Genomic DNA, 16,022 nt, shown 5'->3' on the forward strand with positions numbered 1-16,022 from the left:
AATAAATGTAAAAAAAAATTAAAAGAAAAAAAAGAGCTAATTCCCAATTTGACCCAAGTCATGGCGGTGTGCTGGAGAACATGGTCAGTGACTTCCTAGGATGGCCCCTCACTGGACAGGCCCCTCACTTCCTAGGATGGCCCCTCACTGGACAGAGGAGTCCTCTGGGTGCTTCTCCCTTCAGACATCATCAGGAACTTTCTGTCTCTGACAAATGAACTTTTTCACTGACTCTCACATGAGTTTTCTAAGGTGGGCAGGTGAGTTAGGGGAAGGATAAAAGGGGTTATGTTTGGAAAAGAGATGACCATTTGGAAGTTAAAAACAATAGAAGCTAAAAATTGAGCAAAGTGATGTATTTAAAAAACTGTGTTTGATGGAATCCTGTAATAATAGTATAATGTTTAAATTACACATAATTGGTATTCGATAAATTTGAAGGATGAGTATGTTAATAAAGAATATTCATATCTATGAGTTTTAAACAGACTCTTGAAAGTTGGCCTAGGAACGAAAATTTTCCCTTATTATATTGTTTCCATAGGAAAATATGTTCTGCATTCCAAACAACTGACTTGCAATGGAACTTTTGCAGAAGCTGGGGTTGCTGCCCTGGGGTGGGTTCCATGACACATACCACAGTCGCTGGCCTGGGCCTCTTGTGACCAGCCCACACATTTAGAAGCCCATAGGCTGGGCTCAGGGAAGCAGTCATTGGCCAAAGGGACAAAGTCACGCCAAAAAGGAAATACCTCAAAATACGAACTCACGACAGAGAGCAGGAAATGGTAAATAAAATCCAGCCCTTCCGTGCGTGTTTTTTTAAAGTTTATTTATTTTGAGAGAGAGAGCGCAAGCAAGGGAGGGGCAGAGAGAGGGGGAGAGAGAGAATCCCAAGCAGGCTCTGCACTGCTAGCACAGAGCCCGATGCAGGGCTGGAACTCAGGAACCATGAGATCATGACCTGAGCCAAAACCAAGAGTCGGACGCTCAACCGAGTGAGCCACCCAGGTGCCCCCCAGCCTTTCTGTTTTAAAGTCAGTTGCAACTTCAGTCAAAATGAAGCATTAACTATTCAATTATACATTCATTCATTCACTCATTCAAAAGCACATGTATATTTCCATTCTCTCTCCCCATAAGCCTCTTGGAAGTAACAGCAAAGGGATAAAAAAATATATTAACTTATAAAGAGAGAAGGGACAAGGGGATAGATAACAGCAGACAGGAGATGTCAACAGAATTGCAGAGATGAAAGTATGGGTGGGATGGGGCATGTGCAATTAAGTAGGAAAACAGAAGAGTCCAAGTGAGGTGCCTGCCAGACGGGCTGGCGGGGGGGGGGGGGGGGTCTCTCTACAGGTGCCTGCGAGGCTTAGCATTGGGGGCAGCAGTAACTGCAGGAGGTCAGGGTGAAGGCTGAGGCTGAAATGAGGGAGATTTATAAATCTAGATCAAGAGGGGGACCCTAAGTAGCTGCCCTCCCTCCTCCCCTCCCCACCCCACCCCCCACCCCCAGCCAGGTGACTTCTCCTCCCACATTGAGAAGCTCCTTCTAAGAGGAAATGAAAACTGGAGAGGCTCAGGACATGAAGCATGCAGGCAGGGTGTGGACTTGGACGTTAACGAGGGAATTCAGTGAGGCTGCACATTCTGAATTTCGGGGTGCTCAGCACACTTCCCACCCTGGTCACAGACAGCCCCAACCAGGCATGTTACAGCCAGCAACCCCCGCCCCCAACTCAACCAGAGGGAAGTCAGAGAAGGGACTTAGGCTTGCTACCATCAAGGACCTCCAGTGAAGAACCACATTTCGTGCCCTGTGGGCAATCACCGGGAGGCACAAGTCTCACCCCACACAAAAAGCCCCAATCCTCTTTCTTTTTAATGTCTCACTTTCAGCTATTAGATTGGATGGGCAGAGATCATCTTGGGAGTGGGATGAGAGGGACAGTTACTCTTTTTAAATTTAATTTTAATTTGTATCAGAGCAATACGTGTATAAAGTTAGAAAGTCCAACTACTCTACAAGGCTCTATGATGAAAACTACAACCGTCTCCCAGCCCAGGCGACCCCAGCCTTGATTTCCACTTCCCAAAGGCAATTGTTAACCATTCTTTTAGCTGTTTTTTTCCTCCATATTTATAAATAATGTGCTATATTTGCTGATTTCCTGAGTTTTCCATTTTGGACATTGTCTATTGACTTTTTACTTTGGTCATTTTGGATTTAGCTCTCTTCCTCCCTCATCCTCATAATCCCCCCATCAAATGCTCAAAACAATGCCACAGTTTAGTTGTCTTCATATTTGGTCAATAATTTTCCTTTCAAAAATATAGGCAATACAGGTACATGATTTTTTTTTCCTGTGACTATGTAGGCATGGTTTTATTTTGAAAAGCAAATGCTTGTCCCAGTTGGAAGCCAACTGAAACAGAGCATCACTGTGAGCATAAGAGAGGATCCACTAGGCGTGTTCTCCTTTAAGTGGCAAAGAGGCAGTGACCTTGACCTGGCAGAGAAGGAAAAGTAGTCCTAGCATCACAGTAATCCAAATTTACATGGTCTTAATAATGCAGACCCTGTCTGTTTGCTTTCTACTCTAGAAATCAAACCTCCCACAAAGCAAGGAAGACTTAACTAAGGTGACAAAGCTGATTGTAGATGTTTCATTCTTGATGTAAAAGTAAGGGTACAAATAGCAGATAATGGGAAGTAGAGGGGAGAGGCAGACAGAAGGGAACTGCGTTAATATCCTCAGCTAACATAGTGGGGAGTCAACACGGGCTGCATGGATAGGAGAAGAAAAGCAGGGCTAAGTATGTCATATGCATGTACAGAGGGAACCAATAGAAAAGCTAAATTATAAATCAGAGAGCTGGGGGCAAGGAGGTAGGAAGCTAAATCCTCATATTTAACGGAGGTGAGTCAAGAGACCCTGTCTTAAACTGACCAAGAAATTGCTTTTAAAAACAATCTGAGTATTTTTTTAAGTTTGTTTATTTATTTTGAGAGAGAGAGAGAGAGAGAGAGAGAGAGATTGACAGACAGAGTAGGGGTGGGGCAGAGAGAGGGAGAGAGAGAACCCCAAGCGGGCTTCTCACTGTCAGCACAGAGCCACATATGGGGCTTGATCCCACAAACCATGAGATCATGACCAGAGCTGAAATCAAAACTCAGGTGTTTAATCGACGGAGCCACCCAGGTGCCCCAAAACCAATCTGAAATATTTAAAAAAAATTTTTTTTAAGGAGGCAGACGAAAGCAGGGGTCTCTGGAAAGTGATGTGAGTATGGGGTGAGCAGTGTTGGTTTTCTCTCGAATGATTGGATTTTTAAAAATTCTGTGTATATATTACTTCAATTTTTCAAATGTAAAAGAGGGAAATTCACACATTTTTAAAAGTTGAATTCAGGGGCGCCTGGGTGGCTCCATTGAGTGTCTGACTCTTGATTTCAGCTCAGGTCTTGATCTCAGGGTCATGAGTTCAAGCCCTGCCTTAGACCTTGTGCTGGGTATAAAGTCTACTTAAAAAAAAAAGTTGAATTCAGTGTGAACACATAAGCCATGGTACAGGTGTCCAATTTGCAATGGCAATCTGTATTATTATTCCTTCAAAAATCGCACAGTTTCCAGGCACTTTTTAAAATGGTAACATAAACTTAATGGGTCTCTTATTGAGAGACTTACAAAGTTAGCATTGGATATGGGCAACATTAGGGGAGGAGATAATGTATTATCATTGCTCTTAATGTTGGCTATAAGGTAAATGAGCCCACCACTTAGATAATGAGGAGAGACTGCACAGAAGTGGAAAATATTTCTTTAGGATGCACCTGGTTCCTTGTACCAAGCCCAATTTATCATCTGGAATCTTCTCGTATTACCTAAGCAGGTCTCTCTTCCTTGCCCTGGTCTCACCCATTTCTGCAAAGCTGGGTTTAAAGGAGGATTAGATTCAAATACCTTCTGGCTCCATAGCGAGGTGTCCTAGATTGTGCATTTTCCTTCATCATCTCTCCTCTTGGTCAAACTTTGTAGTCAGCGGAGGAAGGGGCAGCGTCCATCTTTGCAAAGAACGTGCCCCTTAGTAGGCTCTCAATTTGTTGAAAGAACGAAATTCATTGTGAGACATATAAAAGCATCCACAATTTGACCCCAGCTAACTTTTCCAGCCTCTTCTTCCATTCCATGTCCCTACACCAGGAGACATTCCTTTGTACTCCCATGACTTTGCATATCCTGATTCCTCTGCCTGGAATGCTTTTTTCTCCTGTCTCAAGGCAATGACTTCAAGATCCACCTTCTTTAAAGGAGCTCCCCCATGGCAGCCTCCTCAAGCCCCTTAGCAGACAGGACCTCTCCCGAGGCTTCCAGCAGCCTGGAACTCAATAGAGCGCAATCCTGTTTCTCAACAGATGTTCCTTAACTCTACTCAATGATTGTCCCAGGACCCATTGGGAGAAAAATCTGTATCTTGGCTTATACCTGCGGGGAAAATATAATCCAGAAGCTCATCGAACTGGTTGAGAACGACATTAGGTGTTGCAGCAAGGGCAGAGGTCAGGAAAATGTTGTAACGGAGGGATGTCGTTTTGAAAAAGCAAGCACTCTTTACACTCGGGTGGTGTCGGGATTAGTCACGGGGAATGCAGTAAAAGAGGCTCTTCATCACCCTGTTCCCGGTCCATCGCGCGTGCCCTTCCAACTGGCTGGGCTCAGTTACGTTTGCCAACAGGTCTCCCCCCGAATTCATTTACCCCTGAGACTCAAACATTAAACTTTAATGTTAAAACTTTTTTAATTATAGGAATCTTTAAACATGCACATACAAACCCTCAGATACCCATACCCCAGTGTTAACAATGGTGGATATTTTGCCAATCTTATTTTCTCTATCCTTCCACACCTCTTTTTATTGGAGAGGAAGGCAGGAGTATTTTAAAGGAAAGCACCCGTCTTGGGATAGATCTCTAACAGATACCTACTTTTAAAAACTTGCGGTAAAGTATACCTAACAAAAAATTTACCATTTTTCCATTTTAAGAGTGTAATTCAGTGGGATTCAGTACATTCACGCTGTTACGCAACCATCACCACCGTCCATGTCCAGAACATTATCATCATCCTGAACTGAAACTCTGTACCCATTAAACACTAGATCTCCATTCTCCCTTTACCATAGCCCCTGGTAACTTCAATTGTACCGTTTGCCCCTGTGAATGTACCCATACCAGATACCTCAGATAAGCGGAATTGTCTAACACTTGTCCTTTTGTGTCTGGCTTATTTCGCTTAGCATAACGTCTTCAAGGTTCATCCTGTGCTGTAACATGTATTAGAATGCCATTCCTTCTTTAATACTGATAAGCACTGTGTAAGTCATAATCACAGCAATAATCCTATTACATCACAGCAAGGGAAGTCTCTGGTGTCTGGGGGTCTCCCTTCTAGGGATATCAAGACAGATCAGTGGGTTTAAGCGCTGCCAGCCTGATCCGTGCATTGATAACATGGCATTTTAAGTGTTCCTAAGTCTTTGCAAGTAATCTTAAGCGTACGTTTATGTCTGTATCTCTCTCTGTGTATATTTGTATCAGTCACCATGCTCAGCCCTACAACTGTCTTCTATCGTTCCACAGACCCTCAAAACTTCCCACTGCCCCTACTCAATCTCTGATGCTGATCTCCTAGAATTCCTGAGCTCTCAGGTTTCATCCAAGACAGCTCTCTATTTCCAGTTAGTCCTTGAGTTCCCTGCAAATGGGAACGCACTCAGAGCCACACTTGAATGCTTGTTCTAAAGGCTAAACATTTCATAGAGAGTAAGTCTGCCTTCTGTCCGGTTTAGGAACTGAATTCTGTTTCCTCTAAGTTTGGGGCTTGGGGAGGCTGAAGGACAGCTGGCCAGCAGACCTTGCAGATGGGGTCTGGGGACATGATGCATGAGGCTAAGACACATCCCAGGTAGCCTCCATGCTTCGTGAATTTAACAGAAGATTGGCAAGGACTGGAATATGTTTTATTGAAACTTCCCAGCTTGGATTTGTTATTTTTCTTTTGCAGTTAGATACAGATGAGGTGTTTTTTAAAAAGTAAATATTCAGAGAGTCTGAACCAAACAGGCCCTGACAATTTTCCAGAGTTCAGGGTTGACATACCTATTTCGTGCCCTTATAAATTCGCAGAGGCCAACAGGTGCCAGACCTAAAAAGTCAGTCTACCTCTCACACACTCTGCCTTATTAGGGAGGAGGGAGCAAGAAGGAGGGAGAGGACAGAGCAGAGACAGTGGGGCAGAAGGACCTGAGGAGAGGGTGGCAGCGGGGAAGAGGAGAGCTCGAGTCTATAGATAGAAACAGAGCTCACGCCAGGATGCTGGACGCGAGATCAGCTATCCAATAGAAATAAAATACGAGGCACAAATGCGAGCTGCACATACAATTTTCAATTTTCTAGTAACCATATTAATAAAAGTAAAAGTAAACAAGTGACATACATGTTAATAATATATTTTATTTAATCCAAAGTACTCAAAATATCGTTTTAACATGCAATGGATGGAAAAATTATGAATGTGCTATTTCACAGTCTTTTTTGTGTATTAAGTCTCTGAAATCCCGTGGGGAGGTTACACTTACAACACGTCTTAACTCGGACTAGCCACACTCAAGCGTTCAATGGCCATGTTGGTGGGTAGCTATCGTATTGGACAGCATTGCCCTGGTTCTTGACCAAACTGTTCAGACTCTTCTCTCAATTTCCAGTCTGTAAAACAGGGATAACTCTCCCTGCCCGATCCCCTTCAAGGGTTGTGTGAGATGCATGCAGCCAATAGGCGTGAATGTGCTTTGGGCTAAAGCTATTGGGCCTTTCACAGGCCCCTACCTCAGGAGAAAGAAGCAAGTATTGCCAATATCGACCTATCAATCTATGTATTGCCTGGTCACCTGGCCTTAGCATGTATTGAACCAAAAAGAAGCGTGGCAGGGGCTCACTGACACCTCCATTTCACAGGACAGTTCAATTTCACAACAAAAATCAGGTTGTCAACTGTTGTTCTACAGAACATCTACTATCACAACCATTGTGTTTATTTAAAAAATGAGAGGATATTGGGGTGCCTGGGTGGCTCAGTTGGTTAAGTGTCTGACATCAGCTCAGGTCATGATCTCACGGTTAGCGGGTTGGAGCCTGGCGAGCCCCTGCATGGGGCTCTGGGCTGACAGCTCAGAGCCTGGAACCTGCTTCAGATTCTGTGTCTCCCTCTCTCTGCCCCTCCCCCGTTTGTGCTCTGTCTCTGTCTCTCCAAAATAAATAAAATGTTGAAAAAAATTTTAAAAAACAATTTAAAAATGAAAGCATATTTTAATACTCTCCCAAGCACCAGGGATGTAAGATGAGAAAAATAAGCTGCTTGCTCCTGATGAGGTCATGGGGGCGGGGGAGGGGGAGGGTTGGGGGCAGGAACACATATGCAAAAATGTATGTATAAGAAGCAAATAGATACGTATGCCCTAAGTCTCTTGTTTGCAAGTGTCAAAATACCCAGTTCAAAGGGCATAAACAAAAAGGGGGAATATACTGGCGCACCTGACTGGAGACGCTGTGGTAAATGTGGCTGTAGGCCAACCTTGATACCGCCCCCTTCTTGGCTCTGCCCCTCATCTCTGGCTCCAGGTGACCACCTCAGCAGCCCCTGGCGCGCGAGTCCCCACGTTCGAGTCCAGCAGGAAAATCAGTGAGCCCCAACCAAGAGCTCCCAGCAGCTTGTGGGCTCTGATTGACCCGTTCTTGAACCGGTCGCTGCGGCCCCTAGCACAGTTTGCTCTGCCTGGTCACCCAGATGCACGTGGACCAGGAATGTGAGGGGAATGAACGGCTTTCCCAAAGGAAAACTGGTAGACTGTTACTTGAATTGGGGTGGATGGATACTGAACGGCCAAGAAACAACAATATTGACTAAAATTTATGAGAACGCAGAAAAGGTGTGACCAGGGCTGGCTCATGAGCTTGTGGCCTGTACAGTCCCACTCTTAAAAGGTCCCCATCTTTGGTGAATGCTCCGCTGTCACCAGCTTGAAATTCTTCATAATTTGAGAACAAGGGGATCTCCATTTTCACTTAAATTACAAATCACATACTTATCCTGGATGTGACTACCATTACATTGCATACACAAAGAGGTGGCTTTGGAATTGAATTTTCAAAGATAAAACAGCCATTTTCCAAGTGGGGAGGGCTAAGAGGTAGAAAGGAGCAGGAGGAAATTCCAGGCAGAGGGATTAGCACGGGCAACAAGGTAGCAACGCCAGAGGTTCAAGGAGAAACCGAAACCATTAGCGTCTCAAGTGGCTGGGGCTTGAAGTGCAGGGGTGGCCCCAGCTGAGCCGAGAGACAGGGGCAGGGAGGGACCTGGTGTGTCAAGCCAGGAGGCTGGAGCTCAAAGAATATTTCTTGAATGAATTAGCAAAGACAAGTCAAGTAAATTACACTAGAAAAAGTATTTCTTTTGTAAACCTATATTTTCCAAATGACCCTTATAAACTAACACAGCCCCCTTTCCCTCCTTGCCTGTCTACCGCAGACTAAGGCTAACTCTTCGGCAAGTAATATTAGCGTCTACTGATCTTTATCATCAGCATGTTAACAAGGTTTGCATTCCACCTCTGTGACTTCACCATCCAAATATTTATGAATCAGGGAGATGTTTCTAAGAACGTGTTTTCCGACTGTTTATAACAATAATAGTGTGCTTTAATTACAAAGATGACGTTCTAAAACCTAAATAGAACAAGCCTCAATTGTGTGGGAGTTCATTGCTTTGGTGATAAAGAAGAAACACAGACGGTGACTCAGGTGGAACATTGTTTCATTTTCATTTTGTGTTTCCTTTGGTACTACATGTCAGGGCATGTTAGAAAACCCATGGAGAAGTGTGCTGTGGGGAACCTGAAAGTTAAAACGAAGGCTTTATGTGTGACAAGGAAAGTACAGTGTTCCCTTCTCAAGGCTAACATGAAAGGGAGATGACAGCTTCCCTCCACACAGGGCTGATGAGCTGGTAATGGCCAATATTTTGCTCCCAAATTATTTTTTAAAAATGCTGAAGAGCTACCTGGGTGGCTCAGTCAGTTAAGAGTCCGGTTCTTGATTTTGGCTCAGGTCATGATCTCATGGTTTGCGAGGTCGAGTCCCACGTCGGGCTCTGTGCTAACAACTCAGAACCTGCTTGAGCCTTTGTCTCTCCCTCTGTCTGCCCTCCCCCCACTCATGCTTGTGCTCTCTCTCTCTCAAAATAAATAAATAAGCTTTTTTTAAAAAAAAAATGCTACAGAGACAACACTGGTCCTCTGAATTGAGAATATTTTTTGAGTTTCTGCCGCAGGCTTATTTCAAGTTAAATGAAACATAAGAGGAGAAAGTGATGTTCAGGTGTTTGCTAAGTGCTGAGTATAGAGCCTTTGTCTGCCTTGTTCATTCTTGTCTTCCTAGCACTTGAACAACACCTGACTTGTAGCAGGCACTCAATAAACAGTTAATGAATCAGTGAATAAATTTATTCCTCACAGTAATCCTGTGGCTGTGTACACTTTTCAGATCAGAACACAGAGACTGGGGCACCTGGGTGGCTCAGTTGGTTAAGTCGGTTAAGACTTTGGCTCGGGTCATGATCTCCCGGCTCACGGTTGGAGCTTTGCGTCGGGCTCTGTGCCGACAGCTCAGAGTCTGGAACCTGCTTTGGATTCTGTGTCTCCCTCTCTGTGCCCCTCCCCCGCTCACTCTCTCTCACTCTCTCTCTCTCAAAAATAAATAAACATTTAAAAAATACAAAAATAAATAGAATGTGCCTTAAAAAAAAAAAAAAAAAAAAGAACACAGAGACTATGTGCTAGCAATTGAGGGAAGGAGATGGTATGTCCAGGCAGGTGTGTACAAGGCAGACAGAGACAACATGAGGCTTCCTTGGTGACTCACTTCTTTGTGACCAAGTGTGTGTCTCTTCTATGGAATCAGTGGTCAATGGAGAATGATAGCAGGAGAAAAGGGGCTCTTAAAGTGTAACTTCCCCTTCACGATCATCTTCACCGTCATTATTGACTGTAGACACAGAGCCTAAAATTACAGGATTGAAGAACTGTAAGGAAGTTCAGAATTTATTTATAATACTAGAAGCTCCCATTTATGTAATTTAAAAATTTTTTTAATGTTTATTTTTCTATTTTAAGAGAGAGAGCAAGAGCACTGGGGAGGGGCAGAGAGAGAGGGAGAGAGAAGCCCAAGCAGACTCCATGCTGTCAGCACGGAGCCTGCCACAGGGCTCAATACCACAAACCCTGAGATCATGACCTGAGTCGAAATCAAGAGTCAGACGCTTAACCGACTGAGCCACCTCGGCGCCCCAGCACAGATTCCCTGATCCATACAGAAGGAATCTGACCCTCAGAAGAGGACCCAAGGCTATTCCGTTAGCACAGAACCAGGACCTGAGCCCCACATCGATGTCATTTCCACTTACCCAATGTTCTCAATTTGAGACGAGTACCCTTTGGATTTCTTTCTGTTTTGTTGGTGTCAGTCAATGCTAGGGTTAGCAGGGCAAAAACAATTTGAGTTTATTAGAGTTGATTAGTCATTCCATTTCCCACCTTAGAACTATTGGATTTTTTCCTGTATCCCATCTCAGTGCCTGGCACATGGTAGAGATTCATAAGTGCTTGATACACTTAATTAAGCCAGGATTTGATTTGGATGGAATCTCAGTCCTTAATATCCTTCAGCAGCAGGACTGGAAAAAAGCAGGAAACTATACCCTTTGAAAGGCACAGTACGATACCAACTTTTACCTTCATTATAATATAAAATTTATGCATTCATCTTTTAAGAATGAATTTGACTCCATTAAAGGAAAGCTTAAAAATTCAGGTATATATGAAGAAGAAGGAAAAAAAAAAGCACCCACCAACCCAGATAAAGCACTTTCAATATTTTATGGCAATTTATTCTTTTTTTCTCTATCCATGTATTTTATTATTTATTTATAGTTTTTATTGAGTTGTGATTGTTCTGTATTTACAATGGATGTATCTTGCTTTTTAAAATTTACATTCTCATAGCATTCTTTAAGTTATAAGCTCTTTGTAAATAGGGGCATAGCATAGAAAAAAATAGACTCTTACTTAAATGAGCACCTATTTTGTCAATTATCAATTATTCCTGGCTGAGGATCACCGACTTCTGGTTCCTTGGTGGCCACTCCACTGCTAATTAACCACTTCATCAGAAACCTAGACTTAATTTTAGCAATTTTAGGTTCACAAGAAAGTGGAGAGGAAGGTACACAAATTTCCCATACTCCCCTCAGCCCCACATATGCACAGCCTCGCCCATAATCTGCATTCCCCATCAGAGTGGAACATTGGTTATAATTGAGGCATTCACACTGACACACCATAATCACCCAAGGTCCATGGTTTACATTAGGGCTCACTCTTGGTGTCATACATTTCTTTGGATTTGGACAAATGTATAGTAACATGTATCCTTCATTATAGTATTGTGTGCAGTATTTTCACTGCCCTGAAAATCCTCTGTCTATCCATTCTCCCCACTTCCTACACACACACACACACACCCAACCCCTACCCACTACTGATCTTTATACTGTCTCCATAGTTTTGCCATTCCCGGAATGTCATATAGTTAGAATCATACAACGTGTACTCATTTCAGATTGGCTTCTTTCTCTCAGTAATATGTATGTAAGGGCCTTCATGTCTTTTCAGGATTTGATAGCTCACTTCTTTTTACTGCTGAATAATAGTCTGTTGTCTGCGTGCATCACCGTGGACTTCTCCATTCGCCCACTGAAGGACATCTTGGTCACTTCCAAGTTTTGGCAGCTGTGAATGTGCCATAAACATCCATGGGCAGGTTTTTATGTGGGCACGTTTTCAACTTACAAGGATAAATACCAAGGAGTGTGATTGCCAGATTATATGGTAAGAGTATGTTCAGTTTTATTAGAAACCACCAAGCTATCTTCCAAAGTGGCTGTGCCATTTTGTATTTCCACCAGGAATGAACAAGGGTTGCTGTTGACCCACATCTTCACCAGCATTTGGTGTTGTCAGTGTTCTGGGTTTGAGCCATTCTAATAGCTGTGTAGTTGTACTTTCTTGTTGTTTTAATTTGCATCTCTCTGATGACATAGGATACGGAACATCTTTCCATATACTTATTTGCTATCTGTATAGCTTCTTTGGTGAGGTGTCTGCTAGGGTCTTTCTCCCATTTTTTTAAATTGGGTTGTTTATTTTCTTATTGTTGAGTTCGTGTCAATATCACTGGCAAAAGTCTGGGGGGAAACACAGATGGAAGCTGTGGATGCAGTGGGGGCAGATTTGCTGGGTACTGGGAAATGAACAGTAAGCTGCCAATAACCCAGAATAGGCTACGTGAACCCCTACATTGAGCCCTAGGGCCCAGCCTGGCTACCCTTCCTCCTTCTCTCCCCCATCCCCACCCAGTCTTTCTGTCACTTTAATGTCCCCAACATGCTGGTGCCGGGGTCCTCCCTTCTTAGACATCCTACTGCTAAAAACTGTCCCCAAATGAACCCACTAGCCTCTTCCCCGCCCCTAGTCCCTACAATACCAATCAGTTCCCTCCCCAGCCCTTCCCAACTCTCCACTCTATAACAGCTGAGACACGGGACTCCTCCCCTCTCTGTCCTGACACCAAGCTGGTGCCCAATCCGAAGGTGGCTGCCTGGAAGTTTCTACAGATCATCCTCTCCTGTTCACCTCACTGACCCCACCTCATCTCAGGCACCACTGCTCCACGTAGCCCCCAAAATGTGAGAAGCTGAGCTTTAATGAAAGCATCTTGTGTTTCACAATGAAAAGATCTATTTTACTTACAGCATTATGTTTTGTGAACCAGTTGTATTTTGAAAAAAAATGTTTAACGTTTATTTATTTTTGAGAGACAGAGACAGAGTATGAGCAGGGGAGGGGCAGAGAGAGAGGGAGACCCAGAGTCCCAAGCAGGCTCCAGACTCTGAGCGGCCAGTGCAGAGCCCCATGCGGGGCTCGAACTCATGAGCTGTGAGATCGTGACCGGAGCCGAAGGTGGACGGTTAACCGACTGAGCCACCCAGGCGCCCCACATCGCTTTTATTTTGAACACACAACACATGAGGGTGAGGACACCACCACCTTCCCAGCTCATGTGGCCTTTGAGGGTATCACGTGACCAGTGTCGCCGCTTCCTGACACCTCCACCAGCATCCTCCTCTTTCATCCAGTCTGCCCTCTGCCCCGCACCAGCGGTCTTCCTCAACAACATGTGCTCGTGTCCATCGGCGGCCGAAATACCCTGTTACCCACCTCTCCCCTTGGTCCTTGGGACACAATCCAAACTGATTATCACAACCTCCGAGACCTATTACAATTGTTCTCCCTGCCTCCTCCCCAACTCCCCCTCTCCTCCCACACACTCCTGCACGGCAGCTACCTCACCATTCTCCAGATACACTACAGGTTTTCACAATTCTATATTTTCATTCACTGCGTGCACACTTATGGTGGGGCCAGGATGTGCCTGGACCGGTGCAAGGAGCCGGGAACGAGCATAAGGATGAGCCGGGCACAGCCCCCAACTTCCTGGCACCCAGAGCCTCTGCATTTGCTTCTCTTTGTGCCTGGAATGCCTTCCTCCTCTTCTGCCCAGAAAATGCTCAGCCTTCAACATCCAGCTCAAACGTCACTTCATCCATCAGCCTTCGCCAGCTCTCCTGAGCAGAGACATCCTGCCCCACTTTAGCCCTTATTATATGAGCCTGTAACCACCTGTTGCCAAAGTCTGTCTCCCCACGCACTGTGAGCACTTGCAGGGCAGGGAAGCGTCACTGTGTATCTATCTGTAGCTCCCGACCTAGCACATACTAGATGCACATTAAATGTTTGTGGACTAATGTATATACAGTAACATATATATGGCACCTGCTATTGCTGGCTACGGTTTCATGCACGGTCATTTGCCACCTAAACAAGATTTAAAACTCCTCAAGGGCAAGGAATGCTCTTATATTGCCCTTGTAGCCCCGACCTGTCTACACATACTGCTGAGAGCAGGATCTGGCAATAGGACACGTTTGAAGAACCGACTGATAGGTATAAACTCACCAGAGTGACTCACTCTGCCCTCAGCCACTCCAGTTTCAAGTACAAGTTCATCATCAGATGATTTCAGTTCATCATATTTTGGGAAACAGAATAAAAGTCCAAAAAGCCCTACTCAGTTTACTCAGTCAATAGCAGGGCTTATGTTTGTGGTTAAAGCAAATTATGGAATAATTGCAGATTTGGCAGACGGGATAGTATCACAGAGGGCACAGGGATGTGGAATTTGTCAAGTGAGATCTTCTGGGACTTTGGGTAAGGTCAACTCTAGAAGGTTCCATGAATTCACCAAGACTTTGATAAAGGAAGTTTGCCCATTTTCAACAAGGGAGGCAAAGTTAAAAATAAAAATAAAAAATAAAAAAAATAAGCACATGTGTAAAGCTCTCAAGATTTGGAGGACCAGGGGCACTTGGGTGGCTCAGTCGGTTGAGCAACCGACTTCAGTAAGTCACCTGAGAGCAACCGACTTCAGCTCAGATCATGATCTCACAGTTTGTGAGTTCGAGCCCCGTGTCGGGCTCTGTGCTGACAGCTCAGAGCCTGGAGCCTGCTTCTCATTCTGTGTCTCCCTCTCTCTCTGCCCCTCCCCCGCTCATGCTCTGTCTCCCTCTCTCTCTCTCTCTCTCTGAAAAATAAACGTTTAAAACAATTTAAAAAAAGATTTGGAGGACGGTACAGTACAGCTTAATAGAAGTTTTCAAATAAGTTAGTGTTTGAATCAAGTGCCTATGAGCAACTTTCTTAACATTTCTGAGCTTTGGTTTCCTCATCTGTAAAACTGAAATAATAACACCTACCTTATGGGGTTATTTATTATAAGGGTGAAATAAGATACTAGGTATTTTTAAAAGTGCTTACCATTGTGTCTGGCATGTAGTATGTGCTCAGTAAATAGTAATTACTAAATATGACCTGGACTCAGATTGATTAAAAAAAATTGTTTTAATGTTTATTTATTTTGGAGAGAGACAGAGAGAGCGTGGGGAAGGGGCAGAGAGAGAGGGAGACAGAATCTGAAGCAGGCTCCAGGCTCTGAGCTGTCAGCACAGAGCCTGACGTGGGTCTTGAACCCATGAGCCACGAGATCATGACCTGTCAAAGTCAGATGTATAACTGACTGAGCCACGTAGGTGCCCCAAACTGATTTTTTTTTTAATCTGTTTTAAAATCAGTCAGTAAGTCACCTGAGAGATAGAAATTTCCTTTGGAGTCTAGACATTTCCTATGCATCAGAGTTCTTTGTGACTTGTTAGTGTCAGGGGTAAGGCAAGAGAAAGGAAAAAAAGTAACATTTATTGGATACCCACTCCATGGAAGCCTGGATGGTGCATTGTTCTTTAATCCTCAGTATCACTTTGTAAAGTTGATATTATCCTCATTTCACAGGAGAAACTGAGGTTTCAGGACCCGCCCAAAGCCAAATAGGAGATGGCAGAGTATAGAGATTTGAACCCAGTTCTGAGTGCCTGTCCATGGTTCTTCTCTGCCATCTGTGGTTCCTGCCTCTCTGCTGCTCACCTCTTCAGCTTCAGGGATGCTATGCGTGGCCCCCACTAGCACGGGATGCCCCTGAAATGCCGTCTACTGCTCTAAAATCCGCACTCTTCATCTTGGCCCTAATCTTGGCAAATAGGGCATGAATGGAGCTCAGAAGTCTGTCTGCTAAGGTTCCTTTCAGTGTAAGAATTTATTTTATTAAAAAATTTTTAAATGTTTTTATTTTTGAGAGACAGAGAGAGAGAGCGAGCATGTGAGCAGGGGAGGGGCAGAGAGAGAGGGAGACCCAGAATCCGAAGCAGGCTCCAGGCTCTGAGCTGTCAGCACAGAGCCCGA

This window comes from Acinonyx jubatus, chromosome E4 (assembly GCF_027475565.1).
Source record: "Acinonyx jubatus isolate Ajub_Pintada_27869175 chromosome E4, VMU_Ajub_asm_v1.0, whole genome shotgun sequence".
In the NCBI taxonomy this organism is placed as follows: Eukaryota; Metazoa; Chordata; class Mammalia; order Carnivora; family Felidae; genus Acinonyx; species Acinonyx jubatus.